The sequence below is a fragment of the Gadus macrocephalus genome, chromosome 10 (assembly GCF_031168955.1).
Source record: "Gadus macrocephalus chromosome 10, ASM3116895v1".
Lineage (NCBI taxonomy): Eukaryota > Metazoa > Chordata > Actinopteri > Gadiformes > Gadidae > Gadus > Gadus macrocephalus.
Window position 1 is genome coordinate 3,465,408 of NC_082391.1, and position 13,654 is coordinate 3,479,061.

Below are 13,654 nucleotides of genomic sequence, written 5' to 3' on the forward strand. Positions count from 1 at the left end.
CTCACATAATAACCGTCTATTTGGCCGGCTCTGCACTGAGACTTCCCAATAAATGGAGGCGCTGACTAATGGAATGATGAAATGTCTCACAAGGGTTCAGAAAAATCCTAATCCAACCTGTTCCCACTTAAGGAAAAATCCAGAGAACCTCATGTCCTGTATGTCTTTTAGTTTATAGAAAATGGCCCGTTCGTAATGTGATGGCTATGTATCCTAGTGTATCAAGGAGGTGGAATGTGTTACAAATGCTATCAGCTCATAGTAAAGATGAATGTTAAAGATGAACAGATGAACATGTTATTGTTCAAGTCCAAGCACTTTGTAATTTGGAATTTAACGGTGCTGTACGAATAGAGCGTATGTTTATTTGTTATGATCGATGGAGCGATTAGCAGCTAGAGGGAAACACCTGACTGGTTGGAGGACGTCATTGGAAGGATGCTGCCAGACCTGGGCCCTGGCTCCCAGATCTATCCTGCTGCCACTCTGGACGGAGGTTGTGGGTTCTAGTCCTCCTTCATGAGCCTGTTTCCCCGCATTCACATGCTCTGCTCCGAGCGCTAGAAAGCAAAAACCAAAAGATGGGAGTTAGCTGAAAAATCGGTATTATTACACACGATGGATTTTGTGTGTTCTATTAGACTTCACTTATATTCCTCTTTCAGGCTTCATTATTTGTATTTATTTTTGCAATAACCGATTTCTCGGGTTAAGCCTTCATGCTGAGGGTTCGCTAACATGTTGACCCGTAGGGGTCATAGGGTTAACCATGGTGGTGAGTTGATAAGATGATAAGAGTCATCTGTTGATTCAGGAGTTGTTTTGGCAGCAAAATCAGACCGTTACGTCAAATATGAACACATTACTCGCTCTCAGAAAGGGGTTTGTTTTTTTATTCATTGCCTCTTTCCACAATGTGTCAGAGGGGTGGTGGGGGGGTGTGGTGAGAGGGGGACAGTGAAATGTAAATGATAGTGCTGGTCGTCCTTTATCGGCATCGGGTCCGTTTTTAATAGAGAGAGCCATGCAGTTCTTGTTGCTGTGCTTCCAGCTGCTTATTCAAGATGCAGAAGTACATATTTATGCCAAAATCGGTTTGTCAAATTCGTTCAACATAGAGCCTCCTATGGCTCTATGTTGAACCAAGGGGTTTGTCAGTTCCCTGCTAAAAGACAGTCACAGACGGACACACAGACGGACAGTTTTATGGGAGGTCTCTCTCCTCTCCCTGCCTGAGCCATAGTTTATCTTCCTTCATTCATGCTCTAAAAGAGGCATGCCATTTCACAGATGTTTGTTGTCTCTGTGCGGCATCAGGATTGCACCCAAATGTCGCAGCATTTGCATGTCTTGACATTCAAGCCATTTTCACACAATTATGCGATCCGCAGAGTATTCAGCTGTACTTCCGCCAGCGCTGCCAAAAGGCAGATGGCAGCTTATCCAATCACCTCCTTCCTCACTAGAAGCAAACAACTGATTACAATTAAGCTAATTGTGATTTTAAACAACACGGTTCTCCCCATATATACATATTCTTTACCGTTGTTATCCTGGACAGTACTGTTGTTCAATGGGGGTGGAGCCAGACCAAGACCACCAATGGGACAAAGTCTATTGTTGATCCACACCCACCAATTTCGAGAATCTTTTTACTCATAGTATCATAGATGGGAGAAACGTGTGGACAATGTCCTTGCCAACGACATGCAGGAGAAAACGGCAATGGGAATGCACCATAGATCTTTGGTGACAGCCCCAATGACCTCGACCTCCTGAGCCGAGCTCATAGCTATTCCAATGAAAAGTCAAGTCAAGACAAAGTAACGTCTGCCGAGAAGATGGAAGCCATTGTTGGCTTTCCCTGTTTTTGCTTTATTTTTTTAAGTGTAATGTCACCTGTATTGTTGTTTTGTACTGTCAATTGTGCCCAATTTACTCTTTGCCTGCTTCCTGCTTCTTTGTCCGAATGCAAAAAAAAAAAATATAAATCCTTCTTAATTGTTTAAAAACTGTTGTGACTGTCCGTCCATAATGCCCCTGAACTGTTATCACCCAAAATTGCACAATATATTTATTTAATATTCCATACTGCCCATAAACCTGTGCAATATACATATATATTACATGTATATATATATATATATATATATATATATATATATATATATATATATATATATATACATATATATCCTTTTTATAGGATGTATTTTTATACTCTCTGTACTTAACCCTCAATACTTCTTATCTTTCACTGTAGACATGTCATTTGAAAAACCTGCATTTCTATATCTATACACTGTTGTTCACAATTCATCCCTATTGTCTACATAACTGCACAGAATACTGTGCTCAACCTGCAATTCTGGTTGGATGTCAACTGCATTTCATTGTCTCTGTACCTGAACTCCGCTAAATTATTAAATTTATCTGTATCTGAATCCGTTCTGAATCTGAATCTGAATAGAATATAACCATCAACGCATCCATGTAAATATCAACACATCCATGGATCCATCTGTGAATCATGTCCACATGCTTATGTTCTTGAGAGCACCGATATACATATATACTGTAGGCTGCATCTTTTTCTAAGGATTGTAAAGAAGACTAAGTTGCAGTTTGTATTTATTTTGTGCTTTAGGCGATAAACACAACCCATATTGTGGGAGCATCTGATTGGTTAGATGCGTGTTACCCATTGTTTTATATCGCCTTGCGTTGCACAATAAAGACAAAACTAAACCATATGGCGGCCAGTTTTTATATATTCATATAGTCCTTATGCAGTGTTCATTTAGTCAACAGCTTGGTTAACTCAACAGAGCCTTTTAAAGTCCTGCCTTTCTCCCAAGAGACCCCTTTATCAAAAACATTTGTTGAGTTGTGGAGCTGCTGCTGGCTTTTTCTTATTGTCCCTGTCCAGGCAGTGTGACTAATGCCCCATTATCACCACGGAGGACCCTTCAACGGCCAAGGCAGGTCTCGGGTCACCATGAAGAAACACTGGAACTTTCTTTTTCTAAAGGGGCCCTAATGTCATGGTTGCATGTGCCGCTGTTGCCATGACGCATCCAGTGTAAAAAGGTTCACAGTAGCCATGGTGACTCGACTCCAAGGCTGAGCAGCATTGGCGTGAGAGAAGGTTAAAATAAGAAGAGTTCCTTCAGAAACTCTGGAGAACTAAGGACAGCCTCGGACACACGCACGCACGCACGCAGGTATGAGGGGCCGCCTGGGACCGAATTCATACTTGCTCATACACACACTATTATAATCTTGCATATACACCAGTATACTCATACAGACACAGTATTATACTCATTTTACATGTATGCATGAGAGTGTATTATAGTGTATGTGAGAAAGAATAGTAGTGTATGTGAGAGAGTATAGTAGTGTACGTGAGAGAGTATAGTTGTTTACGCAAGAGAATATAGTAGTGTGTGTGAGAGAGAATAGTATTGTGTGTGAGAGAGTTTAGTAGTGTGTGTGAGAGAGTTTGACTGAAGCGGAAGTAAGTTTGATTCAGAAGAGGCGGTAGATTCTGGCGCTCAAAATGCTGTGCTGTCATTTCCCTCTCTCCACCAAACCTTCTCCACTGATGTTGGTATGCTGCGTTCGTACTAAAAAAAATATTTGGTCGCTTGTTCGCGTGGCCGCCTGAGTTTGATAGGGGCTTCCTCTTCCTCTCATCCTCATCGTCATCCGCTTATCCGGGGTCGGGTCGCGGGGGGAGCAGCTCAAGCAGGGGGCCCCAGACTTCCCTTTCCCGGGCCACATTGACCAGCTCTGACGGGGGGATCCCGAGGCGTTCCCAGGCCAGTGTTGAGATATAATCTCTCCACCTAGTCCTGGGTCTTCCCCGAGGTCTCCTCCCCACTGGACGTGCCTGAAACACCTCCCAAGGAAGGCGCCCAGTGGGCATCCTTACCAGATGCCCGAACCACCTCAGCTGACTCCTTTCTAAGTAAAGGAGCAGCGGCTCTAATCCGAGTTCCTCACGGATGGCTGAGCTTCTCACCCTATCCCTAAGGGAGACGCCAGCCACCCTTCTGAGAAAACTCATCTTGGCCGCTTGTACCCGCGATCTCGTCCTTTCGGTCATCACCCAGCCCTCATGACCATAGGTGAGGATAGGAACGAAGATCGACCGGTAGATCGAGAGCTTTGCCTTGCGGCTCAGCTCTCTTTTCGTTACAACGGTGCGGTAAAGCGAACGCAATACCGCCCCCGCTGCTCCGATTCTCCGGCCAATCTCACGCTCCATAGTACCCTCACTCGCGAACAAGACCCCGAGGTACTTGAACTCCTTCACTTGGGCTAAGGACTCATTTCCTACCCGGAGTAAGCAATCCACCGGTTTCCTGCTAAGAGTCATGGCCTCAGATTTAGCGGTGCTGATCCTCATCCCAGCCGATTCACACTTGGCCGCCAGCCGATCAAGTGAGTGCTGAAGGTCACAGGCCGATGATCCAATGAGGACCACATCATCTGCAAAAAGCAGTGACGAGATCCTCAGACCACCGAACTGCAACCCCTCCCCACCATGACTACGCCTCGATATCCTGTCCATGTATATCACAAACAGGATTGGTGACAAGGCGCAGCCCTGGCGGAGACCAGCACCCACTGAGAACGAAACTGACTGGCTGCCGAGAACACAAACACAGCTCTCGCTTTGGGAGTACAAAGATTGGATGGCCCTGAGGATAGACCCCCTTACCCCATACTCCCGCAGCACCTCCCACAGTTTCTCCCGGGGGACCCGGTCATACGCCTTCTCCAGATCCACAAAACACATGTAGACCGGATGGGCATACTCCCAGGCCCCCTCCAGGATCCTTGCGAGAGTGAAGAGCTGGTCCGTAGTTCCACGTCCGGGGCGAAAACCGCATTGTTCCTCTTCAATCTGAGGTTCGACGATCGGCCGAACCCTCCTTTCCAGCACCTTGGAGTAGACTTTACCAGGGAGGCTGAGAAGTGTGATACCCCGGTAATTGGCACACACTCTCTGGTCCCCCTTTTTGAACAGGGGAACCACCACCCCGGTTTGCCACTCCTTTGGCACTGTACCCGACTCCCACGCGATGTTGAATAGGCATGTCAACCATGACAGCCCCTCAACACCCTTTAGCATTTCTGGCTGGATCTCATCAATCCCTGGGGCTTTGCCACTGCGGAGATGTTTGACTACCTCAGTGACCTCCGCCAGGGAAATTGACGACGAAACACCATCAACCTCGAGCTCTGCTTCCAACATAGAGGGCGTGTTATTCGGATTCAGGAGTTCCTCAAAGTGTTCCTTCCAACGTCCGACGACCTCCTCAGTTGAGGTCAACAGAGTCCCATCCTTACTGTACACAGCTTGGATGGTTCCCCGTTTCCCCCTCCTGAGGTGCCGGATAGTCTTCCAGAAACACTTTGGTGCCGACCGAAAGTCCTTCTCCATGGCCTCTCCGAACTTCTCCCACACCCGCTGCTTAGCCTCCGACACGGCAGCCGCTGCAGCCCTTCGAGCCTGTCGGTACCCTGCAACCGAGTCAGGAGTCCTCCAGGATATCATATCCCGGAAGGCCTCCTTCTTCAGTCGGACGGCTTCCCTGACCACCGTAGTCCACCACGGTGTCCGAGGGTTACCGCCCCTTGAGGAGCCTAAGACCCTGAGGCCACAGCTAGCCACCGCAGCTTCAGCAATGGAGGCTTTGAACACCGCCCACTCCGGCTCAATGCCCCCAACCTCCACAGGAATGCCAGAAAAGCTCCGCCGGAGGTGTGAGTTGAAGATACCTAGGACGGGGGCCTCCTCCAGACGTTCCCAGTTCACCCGCACTACTCGTTTGGGCTTACCAGGTCTATCCGGAAATTTCCCCCATTCCCGGATCCAACTCACAACCAGATGGTGGTCGGTTGACAGTTCCGCCCCTCTCTTTACCCGAGTGTCCAAAACATGCGGCCTCAGATCAGATGACACGATCACGAAATCGATCATCGATCTTCGGCCTAGGGTACTCTGGTACCAGGTACACTTATGAGCACCCTTATGTTCGAACATGGTGTTTGTTATGGATAATCCATGACTAGCACAGAAGTCCAATAACAAACGACCGCTCGGGTTTAGATCAGGGAGGCCGTTCCTCCCCACCACGCCTCTCCAGGTGTCTCCATCGTTGCCCACGTGGGCGTTGAAGTCTCCCAGCAGAACTACGGAGTCCCCTACTGGAGCCCCATACAGGACTCCATTTAGGGTCTCCAAGAAGGCCGAGTACTCTGAGCTGCTGTTTGGTGCATACGAACAAACAACAGTCAGAGTTTTCCCCCCTACAACCCTTAGGCGCAGGGAGGCGACCCTCTCGTCTACCGGGGTAAACTCCAACACCGCGGCGCTCAGCCGGGGATTTATGAGTATCCCCACACCCGCCCGGCGCCTCACGCCCTTGGCAACTCCGGAGAAGAATAGAGTCCAACCCTTATCCAGGAGTACGGTACCAGAGCTGAGACTGTGCGTGGAGGTAAGCCCCACCAGATCTAACTGATAGCGCTCCACCTCCCTCACAAGCTCCGGTTCCTTTCCCCACAGCGAGGTGACGTTCCACGTCCCCAGAGCCAGCTTCTGCCGCCCGGGTCTGGTCCGTCGAGACCCCTGACCTTCGCTGCCACCCATGTGGCTGCGCACCCGACCCCAACGGGTCTTCCCACAGGTGGTGGGCCCATGGGATGAAGAGAGGGGGGGTGCCACATAGTTTGTTCGGGCTGTGCCCGACCGGGCTCCGTGGCAAACCCGGCCGCCCATTCATTCCTATGACAACTGGTCAATGGCGCAGGGCAACATCAAGGAGAGATTTGCTTTCGCATCGTGGGCGCCTGGCCACGCCCTAGTGCATGACAGGCCGGATGCAAAAATATTATCATTAACTACAATTGTTAGCATTCTAGCATCATAAGCGAGTGGTCGGAGTGAGCACAGCGCATTGTTTACCGACCATGGAGGCATAAGTTAATAACGCCCCTGTTGATACTCTATATGTTATCTTTAAATTACAATCGTCCTGCCATCTGGACAACAATTATTATTTAACAATTATAATGCCGGGCCGAAACAACATTTGTTCCGTTACAACTCCTTTCAGCTAGTCGTAACGACTCCTTTCAGCCTTTCAGCTGCCCACCCCTTCTTCTCCTGCAAAAAAATACACAAATAAAATAAATTGCTTGAGGTGGCGTTTTTAAAAGAGAAAACTTACATTTTATTAGTATATGGTATCAAGATAATTATGAGCCTTTGATTGATATCCAGATTTTTTTTGCGGAGACACATTCCTGTTCCCCACTTGTATTGGAGTGAACAGAGATATCTACTTCTCGGACTCCATGAATCGAGGGACCCGTCCACAGCCCCCTTAAGCAGCTGCAATACCAGGCTTGGCCGCTGAGCACTGGTGGATTGTGGAAGTATGCACTGTTCCTGGGGCCTTGGTTCCAGCGGTTTATTAGCGGTGGTATCTAATAAATCGCTGTCTAAGCAACACTTCATTCAGTGCCTCTTCTGTGGTAATTACAAATTAACCATGACATGGAGGAGAAAGGCGTTGTCGATGTTTGCGGACTCCCGGAGCTCCTCTGCCAGGGACCGGGAGCTCAGCTCCGGGGGCCGGCGTGACCTCCTGCACCGCCTCGCCGGAGGACCTCCGGGCGTCCGCAAACGGCAACAATCTCTTTCTCCTCCATGTCGTGGTTCAATCTGGACTTCAGATTGATGTGGACGGACCGGAGACGTCCGAGAACCCGACGCAGTCGTGAAGATTCATGATATCATCCGGAGGCGCACACAGCTTTTGGCCGTTATATTATATATTATATTATATTATACAGATAGATAGAGCTTCAGGACCCCCCACCGGAGCTCCCGGAGTGTTCTAGATTAGAATATTTTATAGAACGGATGTTATTATGAATCCTAAACGACTGCGTAATTTTTTCTGACGTCTCTAGTACTTCCAGAACACGTAGAGACCAGCCATGGCTGACAATGAATTGGCGTTCACAAGAGGACGCCTCTCTCAAACTCAGGCGACCCCACGAACAAGCGACCAAATATTTTTTTGGTGCGAACGCAGCATACCAGAATCGCTGGAAATTCCAGGGTGATATTTTGAGCACCAAAAGCTACCGCCTCTTTTGTCAGCCAATCAGGAACTGAGGAATCAAACTCACTTCCGTTTCATTCAAACTCTCTTTTGTTTCATTCAAACTCTCTTCCGTTTCATTCATACTCTCTCACACACAATACTATACTCTCTCACACACTACTACAGTCTATTGCATTAACAACTATGCTCTCTCACATACACTACTATTCTCTCACACATACACTACTATACTCTCTCACATACACTACTATACACTCTCATACATACATGTAAAAGGAGTATAATAGTGTGTGTGCATGAGTATAGTGGTGTATATGCGAGATCATGATACTGTGTGTAAGACCAAGTATGAATTCTGTCCAAGGCGGCCTCGAAGGCACTCACACACACACACACACACACACACACACACACACACACACACACACACACACACACACACACACACACACACACACACACACACACACACACACAAAGGTTATTTGTCGTTTATTAGACTGAAAATGAAGCGCTCTCGAGGGCTGTTCCATCCACAATGTGCTGTGTCAGAGGAAATGGGACTATTTTCACGTTAATGTTATATTTGTATTTTTATAATGTGGCTGAAACTTTTATGAAGTGACGTTTTTCTATTGGACAGATGGCTCAAGGCAAAAGCTCAAAGACAATAGGAATGAAGTTCAAAGAACACGTCCGCGTCGGGACCCATAATGACAAACTGCTGAAATAACGCTTTTTCAATTCCTGCATCCAAAATAGACTTCATTATCGGCTACAGGAGTAGCAGCCAGGCTACCTTCTGCTCATGCGCTTCAGGAAAAACCTGGAAGGAGTAGATATTTCCGGTTAAAATTTCTGTTGTTATGAAGCACACAGTTTAAAAGACTTGCGTCTTCGTTGACTTATACGCCTTTGAAACTTGAAGTCAAGAGAGTTATGATGACATCAAAAGTGTCACGGAAAATTGCTTTTTGTTTGCTTGTTAGAAATGTGTGTAACAATGAGAAGTGTTGTAAGGCTATATTCATGAAGTGATAGATAGGCCTATATGCAGACTCTTCCTGGGCATGGCCCCTCTCCTTGAATTATCGCTTGAATTGTCCCTTTATCCTTCATTTGGCCTTTATTTTTTTAAAGAATTGTGTTCAGTCAGAATGCTTTTCATCTGTATTTTCATAGGCTTGATAAGCATTTGTTAATTAGTGTCATTGTGCACCAGGCATGTCTGATTGGAAGATGTGACGATTTGAATATATAGTACACTGCACAGCCCTACTGCTCTCATTTATGCTTTTTTCCGCCTCACAATAGCTTTGTTTGGTTTTGTTTATGATTCCATCCCTTGAAACAAACTCCGAACAGAACCTTGAAGGAAGAGAGACCCATCGAAGAGGAGAGAGCGAGAGAAGAGTGCAAAAAGAGGGGGAGAGGGAGAAGTGGAGAGAGAGAAGTGTGAAAGAGAGCTTTTTCATCAGAATCCCAAGGCAACAAAACCTTTAAAGATAACTTTCATGTCTTTCACTTTTCGGCCCAGAGATTGCCTCCGCAATAGCCGAAGAGAGCTCTTTGTTCAAATGAAGGCTATTGCTTGGTAAGATTATATAACAACAGATATTTATATAATATAAGATATACTAAGATGATTCATTCTCAAAGCCTTTTCATCTCTATTGAAGTTTCGCTGTTATTGCTACAGTATTACTGAAATTATTCTCCAAGTGGTTCAGGTAATGCTGTAGATTAGGCACCCATTAAGATCAATGTCTGTACAAGGAGGACGTTATAATGCATCACACTAAGAACTATACTATGTAGAATAACCTTTCTGGTCACTCTTAGTCTTCAAGCTTGTCAAGAAATGCTATATGTGTGAAATATAAAAGAAAGAAATACAGAAAGATTACATAGCTGTCGGTACAGTAATGAGAGCCAGGCACTTAAAATCACTAGGCAGGATAAGATGCAACATGATGCTAAGTCCTATTTTTAAATGCCAGGGCGTAGAACACACAATAAGTTTGTAAGGGGGCTGTTGAGGAAGGTAATAGAGGGAGGCTATGCAGAGACCAGGTGAACTGACTTGAATCTTGAGTCCCTTTCATAAGCTGGTGAACAACTCAGCGATCTAACATTGACGAAGAAGCTCCCTGTCGATGTGCGAGCGCCATTTCACCATTGCGTTGCCAAAACAGATAAGAGTTGTGACTTTCTTAGCTAGGCTCCATTTTCAGAAAATATGGCATCTCATTCCGTTGCTATTGCCCCGTTTACACCATCCCGCTAATGGCCGCTAATGGCCGATGGACCACCGATGTGGAAGTCGGGGTGATTCGGGTGACATCGGGCTAAAAATGTATGATCGGGTCAATTTATCGGGGTAGCATTTACACATACCCGATGTTATAACGATAACATAACGATGTATGCCAGGGAAGACACCCGAAGTGCGTTTGGCGTCATTTGACGTCATTTCGAATGACGCCAAACACGTCAAATGACGCGTTTGGCGTCATTTGGCGTCATTTCGGGAGAAGGCAAAGGGGAGACTGGTTTAGACTGATATTTATTTATATATTCATTTATATTACAATAGCGATTTTATAATAATAGAACGCCGGTTCTAAATGGGCGAAGTACCCTGTAATTATAAAAGTAGGACATCCATCCATCACCCCCTATTTATACCCAAGTGGCAGATTGAGGGTCTTCCTTAACACAATCTGGTCACTCACAATCGTTATTTGTCTAGGGTTCTCGAAGGTCTTTCGTGTGTTGAGGTTGCCGATATAAAGACGATAAAACACGATAAAGCGCGGAAGATTAACGAATATAGCCGATGTGCCCAGGAAAATTCCCGAACGATTTGCGATGTCTTACGTTGTACTCCCGTTCTATTCCCGATTATAGCCGATTAGCCCATAGCAACACCTGGTAACCGATTCTACCCCGATAGACCCAAAATTAACAAACATGTTCGTTCTTTGCCGATGTTGCCCGTTGTTGCCCGATCATTGAGCATTTCTTCCCGTTTCTTCCCGTAGTCTAACGATGTTCCCGGGAAGAGTAACGGTGTTTCCCGATGCAACCACGCTATTTGCCGATGTTATAACGATAGCTGCTGATTTAGCCATCGGGCACCATCGGGGCCCACTATCGGGTAGGTGTAAACAGGGCATATGCTGACAACACACAAATTAGCATACCTCTGAAAGGACAAGATTCCACCACCATTAAATGTCTCTTAAAATGAAAAAGTTTGAATAGCTTACATAGTTTGAGCTTTAATGACAGCAAAACGGAGGTCCTATTATTAGGACCAGGTACTATTTGTAACACCAATGGTATGGACTAAAGCACCCTAAACCCATATGTCAAGTCCCATATAAGAAGCTTGGGTGTAATACTGGATAATAGTCTTATTCGGTTAAGTCTGTTGTAAAATCAAGTTTCTTTCAGTTGAGAAATATTTCTAAAGTAAAACCTTTTCCGACTATCACTGACTTTGAAAAAGTAATCCATGCATTCGTAACTACCAGACTGGACTACTGTAATTGGCAATATGTTGGTCTCAACAAAGCCACCCTCTCTCGCTTACATTTGGTTCAAAATGCTGCAGCTCGCCTCCTAACAGGTACCCGTCAGGGTAAACATATTTCCCCCATCTTAGCCTCCCTTCACTGGCTCCCTGTCCACCGTAGCATACATTTTAAGATCCTGCTACTAACATTTAAATTAATAAATGGAAAAGCCTCCATGTACCTATCTGACTTACTAGTCAAATACACTCCTATAATAAGTCTCAGATCCTCTGACCTGCTCTTACTGGCTGTTCCCAAAACTAAACACAAATGTAGAGGAGATAGGGCATTAGCTTCCGTTGCCCCTTAACTATGGAACAGCTTGCCACTGCATATTAATTTTTAAAATCAAATCTTAAAAATCATCTATACTCTATTGTCTTTGATTCAGTACAACCTTTCTTTATTTTTAACATTATTTTTGTTATTACTGTCATTATTATTATTATTATTAAGGGTCCGAGCAGCGAAGCTGCTTGGACCCAATTGTTTCTGTAATGTTTGTTTTTTTCCTCAAATTCTGTAAAAGTCAAACTGCAGCCTTTAACGTAAGTCGAAAACTCTTAAAATGTTCAGGTATGGTTACCAATAACCCACTCTACCCTCTAAAATTGACTGCACCCAAAGGTGGCGCTATTGTAAAAAATCATGAATTGGGAATATTTCTCCTCACAAGATTGACCTGGACTCAAATTTCTTTCAGAATATGAATCTCTAGAATCAGACGCATTTAATATACAATTCACCAAAATCTTTAGACCAAGCCTCACAAAAATCATCAGACAGAATTTGTTTTACTTAGTTCAGGGCCAATATATATGACCCTTGTGTTATTGTATAAAAAAACATAAGGCTATTATGCGGTGGATACCATTACCCCCCACTATAAATTCAACCAAATTGTGGTACTGCACCCAAAGGTGGCACTATTTAAAAAAAATCATGGACTAGCCTTATTTCTCCTTCTAGATTGACCTGGACTGAAAAATCATATTAATCTCTAAAGTCAGATGCTTCTTTTTCACCCTGGTCTTCTGCTCTATTTTTCTTTACTTTTCCCACAATTTCATAGAAAAGCCAAACGTCCAAAGTCTCAACCTATTTTGCCTATGTGACCATTTTGTTATTGTATAACTACCATACAGCTATCATTAGATGGACACCATTAACAGTGCAAATTTTCAGATCTGTACTATTTAAAAAAAAGCCCTTCATTCTCTCGTGAAATGTGTGCTTGGAGTTTTCTTGATGTTGTGTGCTTATCAATCGACATCTTCAAGATGTGAATGAGACTTCATTCAGGAATGTCAGTGGCTCAAAGGGTTAATGACGTGTACCGGTGATCCTTCGGTTGAGAGTTTGAATCCTGATTTGAGCATTGTGAACACGCTGAACATGTTGCCACTCATTTAAGAAACACAACTTTGAACAACACCTGAAATTCATCAGGCAATCACCATTCCGGCTCATTAGTTCCAAGAATTGGACTGCGAAGACACAGTATGGCATTAAGGGGAACTTCTTCGTCAACCATTTTTCTGTCATAATTAACTCTGTCATATTTATATTTCTTCCGTAGGTGTTCTTGACTACAAATCTTTAATTTCCCAGAATTTCAAAGATTTTTCCAGGTATATGCTTTGAAGAAAGGCCCTTAATTCACTTGAGAAATGTGTGCTTGGAGTTTCCTGGATGTTGTGTACTTATCCATCGACATTTTGACCATGTGAATGAGGCTACATTTTAGATTTCTCAGTGGCTCAATGGGATAATGCCTTCTACTGGTGTTACTTAGTTTGAGAGTTCGAACCCCGATCAGACAACTCACTTGAAAGCCGACCTCAACGTCATCATCTTTTCTTCATAATTATGTCATATTTAAATGTCTTCTATTAGTGTGTTCTTCACTTTTCATTTCGC